Source organism: Ruditapes philippinarum, unplaced genomic scaffold (genome assembly GCF_026571515.1).
Source record: "Ruditapes philippinarum isolate M1 unplaced genomic scaffold, ASM2657151v2 ctg11539_1_1_1_1, whole genome shotgun sequence".
NCBI classification, from domain to species: Eukaryota; Metazoa; Mollusca; class Bivalvia; order Venerida; family Veneridae; genus Ruditapes; species Ruditapes philippinarum.
The window spans coordinates 31,463-50,797 of record NW_026860010.1 but is presented as its reverse complement, the minus strand read 5'-3'; the positions used below and the strand labels follow the sequence as shown (position 1 = coordinate 50,797).

The following is a 19,335-nucleotide window of genomic DNA, read 5'->3' as shown; positions in this document are numbered from 1 at the left end:
ACTACCGGAGAGACACTTAAGATAACCTACTGAGGGTAGATTTTAACAAAATATATCTCGTACAAATATCTTATACGGGTACCAGAAAAAGTCTTTCGATTTTGAAAAGGGGAAGGGTGGGGAGGTTGTCGGTATTGTAAAGTAAATTTCAATTTAGAATAAACTATTCATGAAAGTTTAACGGCAGCGTGAAATATATTATGGGACGAAGCAAAAATCAGACCTCAAATACCCGAAAGAAACTTACCTAGAAAGCTTATTTATGAAACCTGCTTTTTAGACGTGTATGCGTTTAAGAAAGTTCACTAATGAATGCGAGTTTTTTACAGATCAAGTTGCAATTTCAAAATGAGCAATGACAATTTTATTTTCATTCAGTTCTTCATTTACACTTTCACAGATGGCCTTTGGCTGAAAAGTTTTATTGTTATATATTTTATGTTTAATTTTCAATATTGTTTTCTTGTTCCGTAAGTGTCATAGGCAACGGCCATTAGTGATATAAGCTTAGAACATATAAAAACATACATAATATGAACCCTTAAACTTGAACTGACATTAAAAAAACAATAAAACAAATGCGATCATCGTCTATATAATAAAAACCTAAAGCGCATAATTTGCTGGGCTAAGTGATCTGCTAACATTTATAATAATACAAAAAGCAATTAGGATTCAGTGAATACTGCATCAAATTGCATCAAATACAAAACATTATTTTCATAGATAATGAAATATTAACTTACAGATATGTAGGATCTTTAGCCCTTTTACACAATATGGTCAACCAGAGTGATTAATCCATACAAATGAATCATACCGATTGCCGCTGTGAACAACAATGATGCATAGAGTATTATATGCATGTAAATTAGTCATGATAAGAAAGAGATCGAAGAATTAGATCTAGAATAAAACAGTCACAGTTGTTTTTATCTCGGATACATCCACATTTCTTAGTCAAAACAACAAAGTGAAAACGTTCTTTGGTTTAATGCTGGAACTATTGCAATAGTTACCTTATAGAACATTTCACGCTTTCGTCACAAAGGGAGAATTTAAAGTTAAAAAACAATCAAAATAGTTGTATGCACGAGCTTTTTTTCAGAGATCTTCTTCTTCAATGTCCAACAGAGGTCTGAATAGAATGAATGCGAGACTCACAGGACATGCCAAAGTAAAGGGAAACAACTCTTACAGAAACAATACAGATAAAACAAGAATGGGGGAACATCTCAATACACAGATAATCCGAAAGACCTTGTTACACAATCACTTAACATTAAACCTCTGTCAAAATAGGACGGCGTTCTCACGACGTCCAAAGTAAATTCAGAACGCCGGTGTGAGCGCAGTAAGACCGCAAACATCGCCGCAGTATCGCCACAGCATCGTAGTGGCATCGCATAGAACGCCGACCGACTGCGTGCATTTTGAGCATGCTAAAAATACACCGTCACTCGGGGTTCTGATAAGAGTTCAGTTTGATCGCAGTAAGGACACCGTAGCAACTCAGTAGCGTCCCCTACAACGCAACATGAGCGCCGTGAAAGCGCAAAAGGAACGCCGAATGACTCAGTGATTTTTCACGGCACTTGTACGGAGATTATGTGGCGTCTTTTCCGCGCTTATACTGCGTTTGCACTGCGTCTTAATGAGCTTTACGATTTCAGTGCACTGTTAGAGGTGCTACATTCTAGTTAGTTCGTTCTACAGTCTGGTGTTCAAAAACATTTAAACATGAAAAAAGACAGATATGTTTAGTTTTTGTAGATTTCCAAAAGGCCTTTGACTTAGTAGAGCAAAGCTTATTGTTTGAAATTTTGAAAAGAAATTGTTTCATTTATATGAGGCTTTACACAAAATTAATTCATCAGTCAAAGCATGTGCAAGATAAAATAATGGGATATCTGGCTTATTTACGTGTCCTGTTGAACTTCAAAAGGGCTTCACGTAATCTAAGTTCGATACTATTTGCAATGTTTATTAATGAGTTGCATTGTTTTCTTTCACAAAATAACAACAAAATAAAAGGTTTTCAGTCCTCCCCGGATTGAATGTTTATTTTGATATTAGCTGATGATATTGTTTTAATTTCGGATACTGTAGTTTGACTACTAAAGCAAGTGAACATATTTTAACAAATAACATATATCAGTATAAAAGTAATGATTATCATATAAACGATGGTTGTATTGTTGAAAATGAGATAAATGAAGATGCTGCTGCTGCTTCTACTTCTGATGCTATTGATGATGATGATATATAATTGATCATTGAAATGATAGTATATCTAACAAGAATGTTTGATATAATAATATATATGATAATGGTTTTATTCAAGATGATTATAACAATTGGTGATTATAAAAGAGATAATAATGATGATGATGATGATATGAAAATGTCTCTGATAGAAATAAGAGTAGTAAATTGATATCATTAGAAATGATATCAATATTTATCATATATAATATAATGTTTATCATAGAAATCATTGATATATTATTGGAGATGAGATAAAAGATGATGATGATGATGATTAACATGGTAATTATGATGATGATTAAAATTAATCATTGTAAAGATACTAGATGTGATAATAGATTTTTTATGTTACATTGAAATTAATGTCATCAAAATGGTAATGCTATTGATGCTGCTGCTGCTGCTGATATTGATGATGATGATATTACGATGATGAATAATTGATCATTGAAATGATATTTAATGTGGTGATATTGTTTTATATACTCGTAATAGTAAAAATGAATATTATTGAAAACATGGTTGAAAATGCTGTATTGATGAATGATGATGATGATGGTTAAATGATCATGATAATAAACACGAAATGATTGTTTTGAAAAAGAGATAGTTGAAATGATATTATGAGAATGATAATAATGTTGAATATAATAACAGTATATAATTGAAATGGTTTAATTGATGATACAGGATAATGAAGTTAACAAAAGGTTCTAGAAATGTAGATATTTGACATTATTTTATTTTTTATAAGAAAATGATGATGATGTTAAACAAAGACTGATATTATAAAAATAGTGATACTTGAATAAGTGATAATGTTTTTATGTATTTTTTTATGGTGATTATTATATAAATCATGGTAATGTTAATCAACATGCGAGATATAATTATGATAGTGATGATGATTATGACGAATTTATGATAATGATAATGATAGTGAAATGACTGTCATATTAATAAGGACAGGTGATGCTGATGTTGATTTTTTAAATTTTATAATAAAAACCACTGTAATATTATTGTAGATGAGAAATAAAGAAAAAATGAAATGATAATGATGATGTTGATGATTATGACCAATACTGCATAATATCTTTTGATAGAACAAACAATGATGAAATTTAAGCTATTTTACTTATCATTTATTATGTGTATTCATGAAGTTTTCTTTGTTTAAAAGTAATAATTTCAGGTTTGATATAACACGAAGATGAAGTACAGTATTAAGGAGAAGGACCACCGTGTAATGTGCTATGATTCTTTGAACTCCATCTTTTTGCCCTCACTCTTAGAAGGGGGATTTAGATTTGCCCTTGTCAGTCTGTCCGTGCGTTCTGTTCCATCACTTTGTCACGTATACCTCTCAATATGCTGGAACTAGAGTCAACCAACTTAATAGAAAAATATTTATTAGCATGTGAAATTAAGTACCTGGGGTTTTGCGTGTGGATTAATTCAGTTCTATTAGAGATATTGCCCTCTATTTAGTAAAAGAATGTTGGTCTGCATGTGTAGTTGTGCACCAGGGAAATTTGCTTGTGTGTTTATTCAGTATTTGTATAGTAAAAAAATTGCAACTTTTAACTTGTGTCGTGTGTAGCACAGAAAGAATTTGACTGAGAGTCATGAAACTTTACATGAATGATTTTCAGAATGGGTATGGGGTGATTTGCTTGTTTTTATTTTCTGTAAGGAATACTTTAGGATATAAACTTGAGATCTAAAATTTTTGCAGTTCAGTATTGGGAAAATCAAGATGTCATCATCCAAAATATTGGATTTCATTTTTATGCCCCAACAATTTAATTAGGGGTAGGTGGATCATGCATTAATATCCTTTTTCTGGCTGTCTGTTATACTGTCCTATTGTTAGTCAGTAGACTGACAGGTAATGGGAATGTTGGGGAATCTGTGTCTTTTGAACACATTTCTAGTTTATTCTTGCCCCTCCTCTGCTGTAGGTTTAAATCCTATGGAGGACTATGAATGTTTTTAGGTCAGGTCTTTTTTCCGGCTAGCTTATATAAGGTCTGTGGTTCTACTCACATGCCTGTTTTTGCCTAAAATATTGTTAACTAAGAATTAATAAGGCACTTGAATCTTCCTTTTTAAGTAAAGCTGAGTTTCTGCCATAACTCTTAATTACCATATATAGAGTTATGCACCCTTTGGTACGGTCAAGCACTGATAATAGTCGAGCCTCTTTGCCTTACGAGCAGCTCATCTTAGAACATATTAATAGATGAGTATGTAAATCAGATTTACATTTATTTCTAAATATCTTATTTATTAAAACCTTTATAAGTTTTAGGTCAATTTTGAAGTTAATTTATAGAATAAATTTTCCTACAGCAAATCCTAGTTAATATATAGTACTTTTTTATCTCATTTTCACGTTTGATTTATGCCAGAATTTACTTAAGCGCTAAGATTTATGTGTTTAATTTCTGTACAAAAGTATATATGTATGGTGAAAAGACCGAGAGGCTGTGTTATTGCACGCCCGTTTAACTCACAACGAGTGAAAAATGTCCATCGGTTAAAATGTTGTGAGCAACTTCCGTTCCTCGTTGTGAGCACCCTTCTTTGACGTGTGACACGATAACCAAGGTGAGTTTTTCATTATTTTTGAAGATTACAGACATTTGTATAAAAATATCGGAATGCAGTTAGCTAGCGATGTGTTTTCCGAGTATGCACATGTAAAGATATTGCCTGTTGGTGGACAATTTGATGGAAATACCGTGCGACGCAGTCACTCGGGGTAGCAGGAAAACTGGAGTAAACGGCTCTTTGGACCTAATTTTACATTGAAAACGTCGATTCTGGTGACGTTTTGTGCATTCTAACCTAAAACAGATGCCCACAAGGCTTCAGCGTAAATTATTATCTGAAAGTCTTCGTAGAAACGAAGATATACCCTTTTTTGCTTTAATCCTCGTTGTGAGCACCATAACCTCGTTGTGGGCAAGACAAGCGCAGTGCGTGTATAGTTTTAATATGTAATTCAGATGGTGAAAATATAATTTTTAATCTACCACAGCAATGAAAACGTTTTTGCACAGCAGCATTTCTTTGCAAGACGTTGTGCATACCCCAAAGGGAGGCACATTAGTTTTGAACGGTCCGTCTGTCAGTCCGTCAATCTGTCCGAAAACTAAACATTGGCCAAAACTTCCTTATTAGTAAACGGATTTGATTCATATTTGAACACAACATCTCTTAACACAAGAACTTCCTACGGACCTGTATTTTTTTTACCTTGGCCCCTGAATGGCCTTTACCTTGAAGGTCAAATTTTCCAAAACATTTGAGATTGACCATAATGTCCTTGCATAATGTTTAGGCACAACACATCTTTGGACAAGGCCTTTCAGGTATCCTATACACTTTTGACCTTGACCCCTGAATGACCTTCACCTTAAGGTATTAGGACACTAATGGGCACTATCAGGAACTAAAATATTGACATCATAGGTCAGATTTATACCTTAAAGTACACCTGTATGCAAAATTTAAACAAAGTTTACCATGCGGAAATCAAGTTATGGCCACTTTTCTGCACTCAAGCTATGATGTTATGAGGGCTCTTTTCTAGAAATTAGGAACCTTTAAATAATCTGCAATAACATTCTAATGAAAAATGTTTTCCCATTAATTTTTGGTAAGAAGCAAATAGTACCATTTAGCTAACAATCCACATAAGCAAAATTATGGTTTCTATTTAAAATTTATGATTTCTGTATAAAAATGTTACCCTATCCCACCCATTTTTACCATGTGTCTGACCATTTTTCTACTTAGGGAGCCTAATTTAAAAAAATTCTTAAAATTTACCCAAATGAGTGCCTGTTTTCAAAGTTTCCCTAAACTTTTAAAAAAGTATATTGGTTGATCTTGTAAAATATGAAATACTTTTACTGTCTAGTTTTGATTATATTACACTTTGAAAAATCAGGTACCATATTTATTACTAGATTTAGCATAATTTAGCCAATAAATACCTTTATATTTAAAGATCAAAATTAAACATTTTTTTCTTCCAAATGGGACATGAGAGATACATAAATAATTTAAAAAAAAAAAAAAAAGAAAGAAAGAAAAAGTTGACCTTTCTGGGGATTGAACCCATGGCCCTCATTTTCAATGTAGTTAACAGTAGTTCTAGCCTATTTGAAAACTCTTCAAAGCAGAGGTAATGCATTAGGATGCTAATACCTTAAAAATTGGTCATAACTTCCTTATTAGCATACGGATTCTACTCATATTTTGAAACGACACCCTTTTAGGCAAGACCTTCAAACTGATCTGTATTTCTATTATCCTGTACCCTGAATGACTTTCTAGAACATCTAAAAACTTAAACATTGGTCATAACTTCTTTATAAGTAAGTGGAATTAGTTCACATTTGTCATAACTTCTTTATAAGTAAGTTAAATGAGTTCATATTTGGACACAATGCCCCTTTGGACAAGACCTTCCAACTGACCTATATCTATTTCACCTTGACCTTGAATGACCTTCACATTGAAGATCTAACTGTCCAAAAACAAATAATCTATCTGGTCCATAAGTCAAAGGACAAAACACCACTTCAGGGCATTGTCAACTTACCGTGATAGTTCTTGCTTTACATAACTTGGTCAGTCTTCAGCTCATGATAAACACATGTTTGTGTGTATCACACAGATTGTGAAATTGTTGAAATATTCATAAACTCCCCGTGATGTTCACTCGTACCACACTAGAGTATACGAAATAAAATAGCTGATTTACCTCCACTGATTAGTTCTTCTGTTAATCTGATGATTTGCGAATATGAAGAATAATTTTCAAGAAAGAAAAAGAAGAACTATTTCAAAGAAAAGCTATTGTACAAAAACGTTTTGATTGCTGTTGGTGGATTGAAAATTGTATTCTTGCCATTTGAATTACATATTTAAACCAGACAAGCACTGCGCTTGTCTTGCTCACAACGAGGTTATGGTGCTCACAACGAGGATTAAAGCAAAAAAGGGTATATCTTCGTTTATATGAAGACTATCAGATAATAATTTACGCTGAAGACTTTTTGGCATCAGTTTTATGTGAGAATGCACAAAACTTCACCAGCATCGACGTTTTTAATGTTAAATTTGGTCCGGAGAGAAGTTGTCTCCAGTTTCCTGCTACCCCGAGTGACTGCGTCGCACGGTATTTCCATCAAATTGTCCACCAACAGGCAATATTTTTACATGTGCATACTCGGAAAACACATCGCTAGCTAACTGCATTTCGATATTTTTACATAAATGTCTGTAATCTTCAAAAAATATGAAAAACTCACCTTATTTATCGTGTCACACGTCAAAGATGGGTGCTCACAACGAGGAACGGAAGTTAATTGCTCACAACATTTTAACCGATGGACATTTTTCACTCGTTGTGAGTTAAACGGGCGTGTATTGAGTCAGAAAGGTTCAGCAGAATTTTAGTTGTTACACTTTCTGAGTTATTTTGCTGTGATATAATTAATGCACTTTATCAGTAGATATTAACTGTATGGGTTGAATATCACATCAGCAGAATTTGATATAAACAATGCATTAACAAAACTGAATATACCTTTTTCATTTATAAATTTAGTACAAGGAACCGTTGCAATATTGGAAATATAGAACTAGTGTGTAGTGTAAATAAATATTATTGAAAATATAACTTAATGTAACCAGTTAGATCCATTTTCTAAAAAATACATTTAATTTTAGATGTAATTTACTGTTGAATCAAAACACAATTTATTAAAAGTTTTGACTTTTTCTTTAAAGACAACTTATAAGAAAGGAATAAATATTTTAGAATATGAGTTTTTATTACTTTTATAATTTTTTTACAGCATTCTGTTTATCATTTGAAGCAGTCGCAAAAAAGCAATATGTAAACAAAGTGGTATTTTGATTTCCATACAAAATACTTAATTACTATAATTGCACTACATTGTTGCAAAAAGGCACCAGAAGTATACGTATGCCAAAACTGTTTTTTTTCCCATCAAAAGTGATTACAAGTTGCTGCAACTTCTCAATGGATTGAGATAGAGTAAAAGGTTTCAGCGTTGATTAGACGTTACCGTAAGACCAGCCTGACGCCATTTTGAGGCTCTCACAAGTCCAAAATTTTCTTGGCCACTGCCCCATTCAAACTCCCAAACAGAAGATGGCTCATCCCCCCTCTGGCACCTCATTGATATATCTTTTTGACAGGTGGCAGAACCGAATAAGTGATCACTTTTCAACAACATTTCTCAAACGAAAAACAGTGTTTTTGGCCTAAATAGGGCATTTCTTTACTATTGAATCCACAAGTCCAAAGTCTTTAAATAGTCAAATTTTCAAAAACCCCCAAATTAAATATAAAAAATTACAGTAAAACAACTGTTACTCGCCAATATTTCAAGAATTATCTTCCCTTTGTTCTAGAATATTTTTTTTTTCATTTTATAAGATATTTCTTAAATCATTTTCATTAAACTTCAAACGCGTAGAAAATTATATGTTTTTTACCATTATTCTTTATAAAGCTTATTTAAAAAACATTACAACATAGACATGTATTAGATATTTATGTTTTACTAGTTCAAAAACGTTGGATATTTGAGTTGCTTTTCTCTTGATATAGAAATATCATTACTGAAACGGATTTTTTCAGATTTGTCTTCACTGCATCCAGTTTTGAATAACTCAATACATGCCATTAATTGAATTGTACCTAAAACTAAGTATATTGTAATAATTTACTTAATCAGACATACACATCCAGATTCCTGATGAACGTCACTGTGCAGTGACTTCTTTATTCCTCAAGGAATTAACTTTAAATATAAATATGTTCTCTAGTATATGTTTGACAAGGTTTATAAACAGTATCCATATTTCAAAAATTATCACTTCCCAATTGAACATAGAATTCTGTTTAAGAATGGTTACTCCAACCCTATCCTATTTTTCACAAAAAGGGATTTGCTTCATACTGAACATAATATCGTCTCGAAATCACTTAAATCGTGTACAAAGAGGTTTATAGCTCTAAAACATATATTTCAAGAACTATCACTTTGAAATTAGATTTCTTAAAAATAAGATATCATTTTTACACTATAATCTTCATTATTGAAGAAAATTACTGAAGAGAATTATTTGATAATACAAAATAGTTAGTCCTTATCACCATGATGAACCCACCACATCATTCATAAGGTTTATTCTCTTCTTTTGACTTGGAGATTTTCATATTTAGTATTCCGAACCATTTTTATTTACCTTATGAAATAAATTCTAACAAGGAAGTTGTTCCTTACATTAGCTAACTCACTTATGAGAAAGGGGATTACTCTGGCATTTAGATCTAATGGTTTTAATATCCCTTTTAAAGTTGGAATATAGGGTAACATGTTTGTCTTTACTTCTTTTTTAAAGGAATTTCTTGAAAAATTTTCATATTTTCATAATTTATGCATTTACACAAGTAACTATTCTTCTGTGAAAACTGAGATAAGTTCATGCAAAAATGTGAAATTTTATTCTGCCTTCTCAGTGGTGTAAGAGATTTTTCCAGACTTGAAATAAGTGTTCCTTTTTCATACATGCCATATTGTTCAAGTTCTCCGTTTCGGAGACTTTCCAGAGAAGATTTCTTTTCAAACAATAAGGATCGGAATAAACATAAACCATTTTAATACTCCAAGGTTCATAACTCTGATCCTTAAATTCCAAAATTATCTCCCTTTAAAACACATGTATTATATATTCGAGATCTTTCTTGTTACAGTACAGAAATTTCTGATGATATATTTTGTTTCACTTTTGTTACATTGTGTGAAATTCCTGAACATTTGAATTATTATGATACCGATAAGGCAACACATTTATTATCATTGATTTTTTCTTAGTACTATCCATGGATTATTAAAGTAGTCACGTGATCTCCCTTGTCAGCAAGTTTCGGGAAAAAAGAATTCACACGGTACGTGCATGAATTTAAAACGATATCACTAATTGCAGAACTTGACCACATTCTGATATTATGATGCTATTTTAGAAAAAGTTGCTTGTGAGGGTGTATATTTTTGAGACTCTGAATCCTATACGTTCGATAAATTACATAACATTGTATTTTGTATTATATGATCGAGCATTTAAATGTGTTTAAACAATTTAAACAAGACGAAATTCTTATGCATTTCAAACTATTCTTCCATTTGCGCCAAATTGTTATGTTGGACCCGAGAAGACGAATAATTATAACAAATAACTAGTCTTCCTAAATTGGACATTACGAAAGCCTAATAGTGTCAAATGAAATAAAAAATAAAAATACAAAGGCGTTATAACGCGAATAAAGGCGTTATTACGCGAATCAAAAGGCGTAATAACGCGAATAAAGGCGTTATAATGCGAATCAAAAGGCGTAATTACGCAAATCAAAAGGCGTAATAACGCGAAAAAAGGCTACGCAAATAAAGGCGAAGTAACGCAAATAAAGGCGTTATAACGCGAATCAAAAGGCGTAATAATGCGCAGCAAAAGTCGTAATAACGCGAATAAAGGCGTAATAACGCGAATCTAAAGGCGTAATTACGAGAATAAAGGCGTTATGACGCAAAATGAAAGGCGTAATAACGCAAATCAAAAGGCGTAGTAACGCAAATAAAGGCGTTGTAACGCGAACCAAAAGGCGTAATAACGCCAATTAAAACGCATTATTTAATACCATATTTATACTAATCAAATGGCCTAGTAACGTGAGTAAGCAAGACTAATATTGATCAGAATTTATTGCTCAAGATATAAACTCGTATAGAATAATATAATATACATTGACAATAACTAACATTCCATTTGCGCAGTAATAATGCAAACTATTTGTCATAAACTAATGAAGACTCTTTTATATTTGCCAATTTAAGGTGTCTTGGTGCCTTATAGGTCCATTGGACTGGACGTAAATACAGTTAATCTGAATTCACATGTATCACATATTGATTTTACACATGTCACTATAGTAAATGAATTTCTTTTCTTATCTTATCTTATATCTTATCTTATCTTATATGTGCGTCATATGTTCAATTATCTTCGGATATATCCTATTTGATTACCTTATAACATCTAGTATCTTCTAATTATGTGAATGCCATTCCTAATTAAGCTATAGGTAATAGGCTATAGGTAACAAAAAGGTATAAGTAAGTCACATTAGGGTGATTATTGATAAGTATGTTTAAATGGGGGATAGTGTTTCAGTTTGGAAAAGATTTGGAAAAAACGTAAGGCATACGTAGGTCACATTAGGGTGAAAGTATCTCTAATTATTGATAGGTATGCTTAGAGGGGTAAAAGTGTTTCAGTTAAGTCACAATTATAGGAGACATTCCCTTCTTTGTCTATGTAGAAAAGTATCTATAGTTGGGTGATAGTTAACCTCTAATCTGACTAAAGCATTTCCTAATAAAAGATTTAAAAAATCAGACTGTGGCCTTAGGACGTATCCGTACAGAATTGAAAATAAAAAGTACGCCTTGATCGATTTATTTAGATCAAATAGTTCTTCCTATCTTACATTACTAGGCAACGGTTTGGAATTTATATGGTATTAAATTAGCGTTAAAACGCCTTTTGTTTTGCGTTATTATGCCTTTTGGTTCGCGTAATTACGCTTTTATGTTCGCGTTATAACGCCTTTTGATTCGCGTTATTACACCTTTTGATTCGCGTTATAACGCGAATAAAGGCGTTACTACGCCTTTTGTTTCGCGTTGCTACGCCTTTTTTCGCGTTATTACGCCTTTTGATTCACGTTATAACGCGAATAAAGGCGTAACTACGCATTTTGTTTCGCGTTATAACGCCTTTATTCGCGTTATTACGCCTTTTGATTCGCGTTATAACGCCTTTGGATTCGTGTTATAACGCGAATAAAGGCGTTGTCACGCCTTTTGACTTGCGTTATTACGCCTTTATTCGCGTTATTACGCCTTTTGTTTTGCGTTATAACGCGAAAAAAGGCGTTATAACGCCTTTTGATTCGCGTAATTACGACTTTGTTTCGCGTTATAACGCGAATAAAGGCGTTACTACGCCTTTTGATTCGCGTTACAACGCCTTTTTTTCGCGTTATAACGCGAATCAAAAGGCGTAATAACGCGAATCAAAAGGCGTTATAACGCGAACATAAAAGCGTAATTACGCGAACCAAAAGGCATAATAACGCGAAACGAAAGGCGTTATAACGCTAATTTAATACCATATAAATTCCAAACCGTGGCCTTATGATGTAAGATTGGAAGAACGTTAACAATGTTGATTAAAATGAATTGATCAAGATGTACGTTTTATTTTCAATTCTGTACGGATACGTCCTTAGGCCACATTCTGATTTATTAAATCTTTTATTAAGAAATGCTTTCGTGAGATTAGAGGTTACTATCACCCAACTATAGATACTTTTCGATAAAGACAAAGAAGACAATGTCTCCTATAATTGTAACTTAACAGAAACACTTTTACCCCTCTAAGCATACCTATCAATAATTAGAGATACTTTCACCCTAATGTGACCTACGTATGCCTTACGTTTTTTCCAAATCTTGTTACCTATACCCAATTACCTATAGCGTAATTAGGAACGACATTCACATAATTAAAAGATACTACAGGTTATTAAGTAATTATACAGGACATATCCGTAGATAAATGAACATATGACGCACATATAAAATAAGATAAGATATAAGAAAAAATAGAAATTTACTATAGTGACATGTGTAAAATCAATGATGTGAATTCAGAGTAACTGTATTGACATATAACCCAATGGACCTTAAAGTCTCCAAGTCACAAATATCAAATAGTCTTCATTAGTTTATTACAAATGGTTTGCAATACTAAGTATTACTGCGCAAATGGAATGATAGTTATTGTAAATGTTTATTATATTATTCTATACGAGTTTATATCTTGAGCATTAAATTCAGATCAATATTGTTTTCCTTTCTCACGTTACTAGGCCATTTGATAAATATAAATATGGTATAAAATTAATAAATTAAACGAGACTTACCTGGAAGTTGAAGTTCAATTATTATTCTACTGCTACTGGACCATAGGGTTTAATGAGATGAACATATGATCTTATCAGATGACCAAGCAGACTTTCAGAGCATACATAATTATGCAAAATGCGACAATGGCTTATACATATGGGAGGGGTAACCGGGTGGGCATTAAACCCTGTGGTCCAGTAGCAGTGGAATAATAATTGAACTTCAACTTCCAGGTAAGTCTCGTTTAATTTATTAATTCTACTGCACTGGACCACCTAGGGTTAATGAGATTTTAGAGACCATGCTCGCATTTTGACAAGTCGTTAAATTCATAACCAAGTAGAATGATTACGTATTCAATCTACGACTATACTATATAACTTTTCAAAAACTGAAAATATAATGCACAAAATAAAGCATGCAATAGCCATATACATAAAATGCTGTAAAAGTAACAATCAATACTATTCCCTATTTCTACTGTGCGGAAAAGGTCATTAGTCTTGACCCCTGCTGCAATGTTACATTGCATAATTTATATATTGCTTAATTGCAAACAAGTTTGACATTAAATAGTATGCACATATACGTATAAATTCTTTCACATGTAGTGATATTGGAAGTTTTCTATGGTTTAAAAGCAACACATTTATGCTTTTAATTATAATTTCTTTAGGCATGATTTCTGATATTTTGCAAAATCAGTGTTTTCAAATTACTGATCTGCCCATTAAGCCTAAACCTGCCATTATTCGTTTATATTATTTACATTCCTTTTCATATTCTGTACTAGATTTACTTCAGATTAAAGTTAGATTATAAGTAAATCACATGTTTTTAATGCATTATGACAACAGTATAAAATGCATTTTCCCCCTTTTTTAATGGAAATTGTAATTATTTCTAAGGCTTAATCTGTTTCTTTAAAAGAAAGAAGTATCACGGGTTTCCATCACAAATATCTAATAAAGATTAGAATACCATAAAAACCACATTTTTTTTTCTCGCAATTATATAATGCGAAAGACGTATATATGTGAAGAACTCACATTACATGTTTTCTTCAATAAACACATGTATATTATTTTCAAAAATCAGCTCTGTATTGCAGTTACAGTATATGTTTCTATGGTTCACGTTTTCGATTCCACTCGATACAGGATAGAATATAATGAAACAAACAAATGAATTTGTTCATATTTCCTGAATCATTTTTATTATTATTTTTGTTCGGAATCAATCAGTCAATTAATTGGTTAATTAAGTCATCAAATGATTTATTTATTTATTTCAAAAATGATAACGAAAACTACCAAAACAAATGGCTGCATCTCTTATCACCACTTACTTATTCAGTTGTTTGAAAACAAAACCCCAAACACAAGTAATTCTATGACCATGCCATTTGGTAGAATAATCTTGCTAAGTGTTTTTCCTTTCCCCGGGCAATGACGAGTACTGTACCACATCATACAATAATGGCATATTATTAACTTATCTGCCATTTCTTTTTCAAATTTTATAACATTTTAGTTGACTAATTAACATGCAGACTACAAACATGAGCTCATCAACCGTTTTATAGTCTAAATAGCAGTTTTCATGATATAATTAATATTTTCATTTTTTTTTTAAATCAAAATTTTAATGACACTTTGACAGCCCTAGCACAATCAAGATTTTGTTGATAGGTCCTACACAAATCCCTCTCTGAGTGATTTATAGTGCCATGGATTATAACACAGTGAAGGTTAATTAGCAACCCTCTTTGCAAACAAACAAATCAAATTAAGACATTTGTTTGACCTACAACCAGGCACGGCTATTAGTACCTGCTGTTTTCCCAGGGATAAGTCTGATGATAAACCCTAACAAAACAAATTCACTGAGAGGGTCCAGTGAGATATTTATCTGATGATGTACTACATGTATACTGTCAATCTTAAAATATCAACCTTATCTAAACCATCTAAAATACTGCACATTACAGCTTTGTATAAACTATCATTATTGTAATGAATGGTTAAACATTGGTTTCGTAGGTTTGTCCAAAAGTGAAAGACAAGTGCAAATGATTACTAAGATTTTTTTCCCCCATCTTATTAGTTTATTTTATTTTATTCATTAATTCATTTATTTATTTTCTATGTTTAACTGTAGTAAGCTTGAGCAAAAATTTCGATGCATATGAACTACATCAAGCATGTATTTAATTATGCATTTAGCTATGTCTATATACACCTTTCAGTCGAAGAAAATTCTGGATAGAAAAATATTTGAGTGATTAAATGTTTATTTTCTTTACTAAAAACTTTTCATATCTTATTTCCTGTTCTTCGATTTCGAATGACATGTCATTTCTTAGAAATAAAAGCAAGTTCTTTACAATCGACATTGTCAGTGAGATATACAGGTAAAGAATTATTCAATATAAATTTCATTATTGAACTGTCTCAAGCAGGTACCAATATTGAAAGTTATCAACTTACAATGTTCAGGGTATTTCGAAGTGTTTCTAGAGTATTGTAAAAAACAGTGCATACTCACATTCTGTTTTTCTTTCTTGTATATGTACTAACTCCCTGCTATTCTTACCTCACACGTTATACAACCAATGTTATTTAATATGTGCACATGTTTACTTTCTGTAAGGAAAGTAACAATTCCTTCATATAAGATCAGCTCCAAACGGTGCGTTTTCCCGAGAGCAAATTTGGAGTCCCAGTTTTTGACATTACTATGCAAAAACTTTCTCCAGCATATTTGATCTTCCTATATAACAAATTTGGAGAATTCAGGTTTTAACAATCTATGCAAAATTTGCTTCAACATATTCCTTCTTGTATGACAAATTTGGAGTACTCGCGGGTTTTGACATTTTTATGCAAAACTTGCTCCAAAATATTCCATCTTATATAACAAATTTTGAGAACTCAGGTTTGGATATTTATTGCAAAAATTTCTCTAGCATATTTACTTTTATATAGATAACTAATTTGTAGTACACGGTTTTGACATTTTATGCAAAACTAGCTCCAGCACATTCCATCTTATATAACAAATGTGGAGTACAAAGTTCTTGACATTTCTATGCAAAACTAGCTCCAGCATATTCCATCTTATATAACAAATTTGGAGTACACAGTTCTTGACATTTCTATGCAAAACTAGCCCCAAGCCAAATTCCCTCTCATATAACAAATTTGGAGTACACAGTTCTTGACATTTCTATGCAAAACTAGCTCCAGCATATTCCATCTTATATAACAAATTTGGAGTACACAGTTCTTGACATTTCTATGCAAAACTAGCTCCAAAATATTCCCTCTTATGTAATAAATTTGGAGTACACAGTTCTTGACATTTCTAGGCAAAACTTACTCCAGAATATTCCTCTTATATAAAACAATTTTTGTGTGCAAATAAAATCTCTACAATACGCCCAAAACAGCAAAACTGAAAATGTTCCAGGCTTGGTTTGAATGAGCCTGTTCAAGGATGATACTGTAAAATGCAAGTAAATGTTCATCCGCCAAAGCATGTTAAAGATATACGATACTCATCTGAGATAACTATTTTTATCCCAGAAATTATTTTAAATCTATGTATTTCTTTCTTAATATGTCTAATTTTAATAAAATAATGTACAAACTGTGTGTGGGAAGCTGCATATCAAGTAAAATTGACCCTTTCTTAAAAGAAAAAACTGCCAGTTTTTTTTATTTTTATTTTTTTATTGACACTATACATTCTTATTTGCCTCTAAATTGTGTATAGTTTAAGAGACATAAGATATCTTAAAACATGTTTATTTTATATTTAAAAAGAGACTGTGTAGCAATTATCAACATTTAAAAATACAAAATTTGAGCATATTATATCTTTAAATCAAATAATTGTTATTTTAACTTATCATACAGTTACCCAACTAAACACAATTGGTATCATATAAAATTATATTTTGTGAGCAAGAGCTGATATTTTCTTATATCAAGTAAGATTTAAAACAGTGACCCAGCAGGCCTATCAACGTTGTTTCAACGTTGAATTATGGTCAGATTTCAACGTTGAAATAAGGTTGGATTTATATTCGGATTTGAAAGTTGAAACAACGTTGAAATTTCAACGTTGATACAACGTTGAAATTTCAACGTTGATACAACGTTGCAGCTTCAACGTTGGCACAACGTTGAAGTTTCAATGTCATTTCAACGTTGAAATCCCACCATACTTTAATTTTTGGATATAAAGTAACCAAGTTTAACAAAATATCAAGACAATATTAAATACTTCAGATATTTTATTTAAAAAATACAGTTCAAGTGCAGCTTAAATTCACTTTAATAGTTTTAACAATTAAGCTACAATCTGTTCCAATCTTTTCTTCTAGATCTTTCTGGGTATGTCAAGTGTTTGAGTACTTCTTTGGCTGTCTCTTACTGCTTCTGCAAATAAAAATAAGTTTGTAGTTAAAAGTGACTTGGTCACTCAACTTAGTGATTTGTTTTTATTTTAAAATGATTATCTCTAATATTAACATCATAAAACAGCATAGCCATAGACATTGAAACATAGCTAAGTTTCATATTCACAGCAAATACTGTACATAAGAAAACAAAATCTTTTTAAAAAGAAGCTATTTAAAAGTCTCACCTATGATTGGTAAGAAAAACTGCTCCCCGTCAGTTCCTTGCAGCAAATTCCCAAGAAATTAATTTAACATTCTAGGTTCTAGCTAAGACCATTTTATGCAGCATCCTGAAATCAACAAACATGTAAATTTTATATTAATAATGTTACAGGAATATTCCGAAAATAATATTATAAGACAAGATAAATATCCAGTAGTTGAAAAATTTATTCTTTGTATTGTAAAGAAATTCAAATATATAAATTAATAAGAATAAATTTCAATTTAACAAACCTGACAGTCCTTTTCATGTTAAATGTATGGTATACAGGCTACAGCTGCAATACTCTAAATTTCAGCCAGGACCAGGATCTAGAATTTAAAAATTAAAATAATATTTAATAAAATTGAAATAGATTTAGTATTCCCCATAAATTTACGACTATTAAACTTTAAAGTTTAACACTCAAATTCGTTATTTAACTTAATAATAATGCATTTTTTACAAACTAATTAACACTGTATTATACTATCACTAAAATATAAACATAGTTGTATATATTGACGAATCGTCTTGGGACGTAAATTATGTGGGCCGAACTACTTTATAGGTTTCAATTTTATAATTGATTAAATTCTATTTAGTATATAGTACAGACAAATGTTTAATAATATGAAAAATAAATTAAAGAAAGACAAAATTTGTAAAATCATAAATTGTCAAGGACATCAATAACATCTTCATGCTTACAAGGCCTACCGAACCCAAATCATTCAATTAGGTCGCGAAAACGTGTCAAATCAACTCAATCTTGTTTTTTCATCTCTCATTTATTTCATAAAGTAAATTAAAGTAGAATTTAAGAATAAATAATAATATTTTAGAAAATAATCAGTAAACTAAAGTAAAACATTACGGTAATACCTTCGAAATCCAAATAAATTGCCAATGTTGTTGTTTTCAAATTTTCCAAACAGCGCCACCATTTGCACGAACGATAATCATAGACAAATAACAAAATCATAAACCGCAACAATTACTTCCCCTGATCAGCGTTATTTTATAAACGGGGTTTTGACTAATATCAATTTATTAATTAATATTATTCGTAAAGAACTAAAAAATAAAACAACAAACAAAAAAACATATTAACTAATGTTTAAAGCATTAATAGAAAGTGAAAAATTATTTCTAACTTTATTTGTTTAAGCGCTAATTTTGAATATACGGAAAAAGATTGTAAAACAAATTTTCCGGAAAAAAATCACATACAGACCAATTCAATAAAGGAATAATAACACAAAATTAGAGGTATAAAAGTTTATATAATGATTTAACTAAATGTATTACTT

At 31.4% G+C, this 19,335-nt stretch overlaps 1 long non-coding RNA gene across 1 annotated transcript; it reads right to left on the bottom strand.

The window, feature by feature from the left end:
- Nucleotides 1-17,634: 17,634 nt before the first annotated feature.
- Nucleotides 17,635-18,983, bottom strand: LOC132758605 (uncharacterized). Its single transcript, XR_009629599.1, has 4 exons — nt 18,908-18,983; nt 18,277-18,354; nt 18,006-18,110; nt 17,635-17,797 (listed from the first exon to the last, which is right to left on the bottom strand). It is a non-coding gene; the product is annotated as an uncharacterized LOC132758605 (long non-coding RNA).
- Between the last annotated feature and the right edge of the window lie 352 nt (nt 18,984-19,335).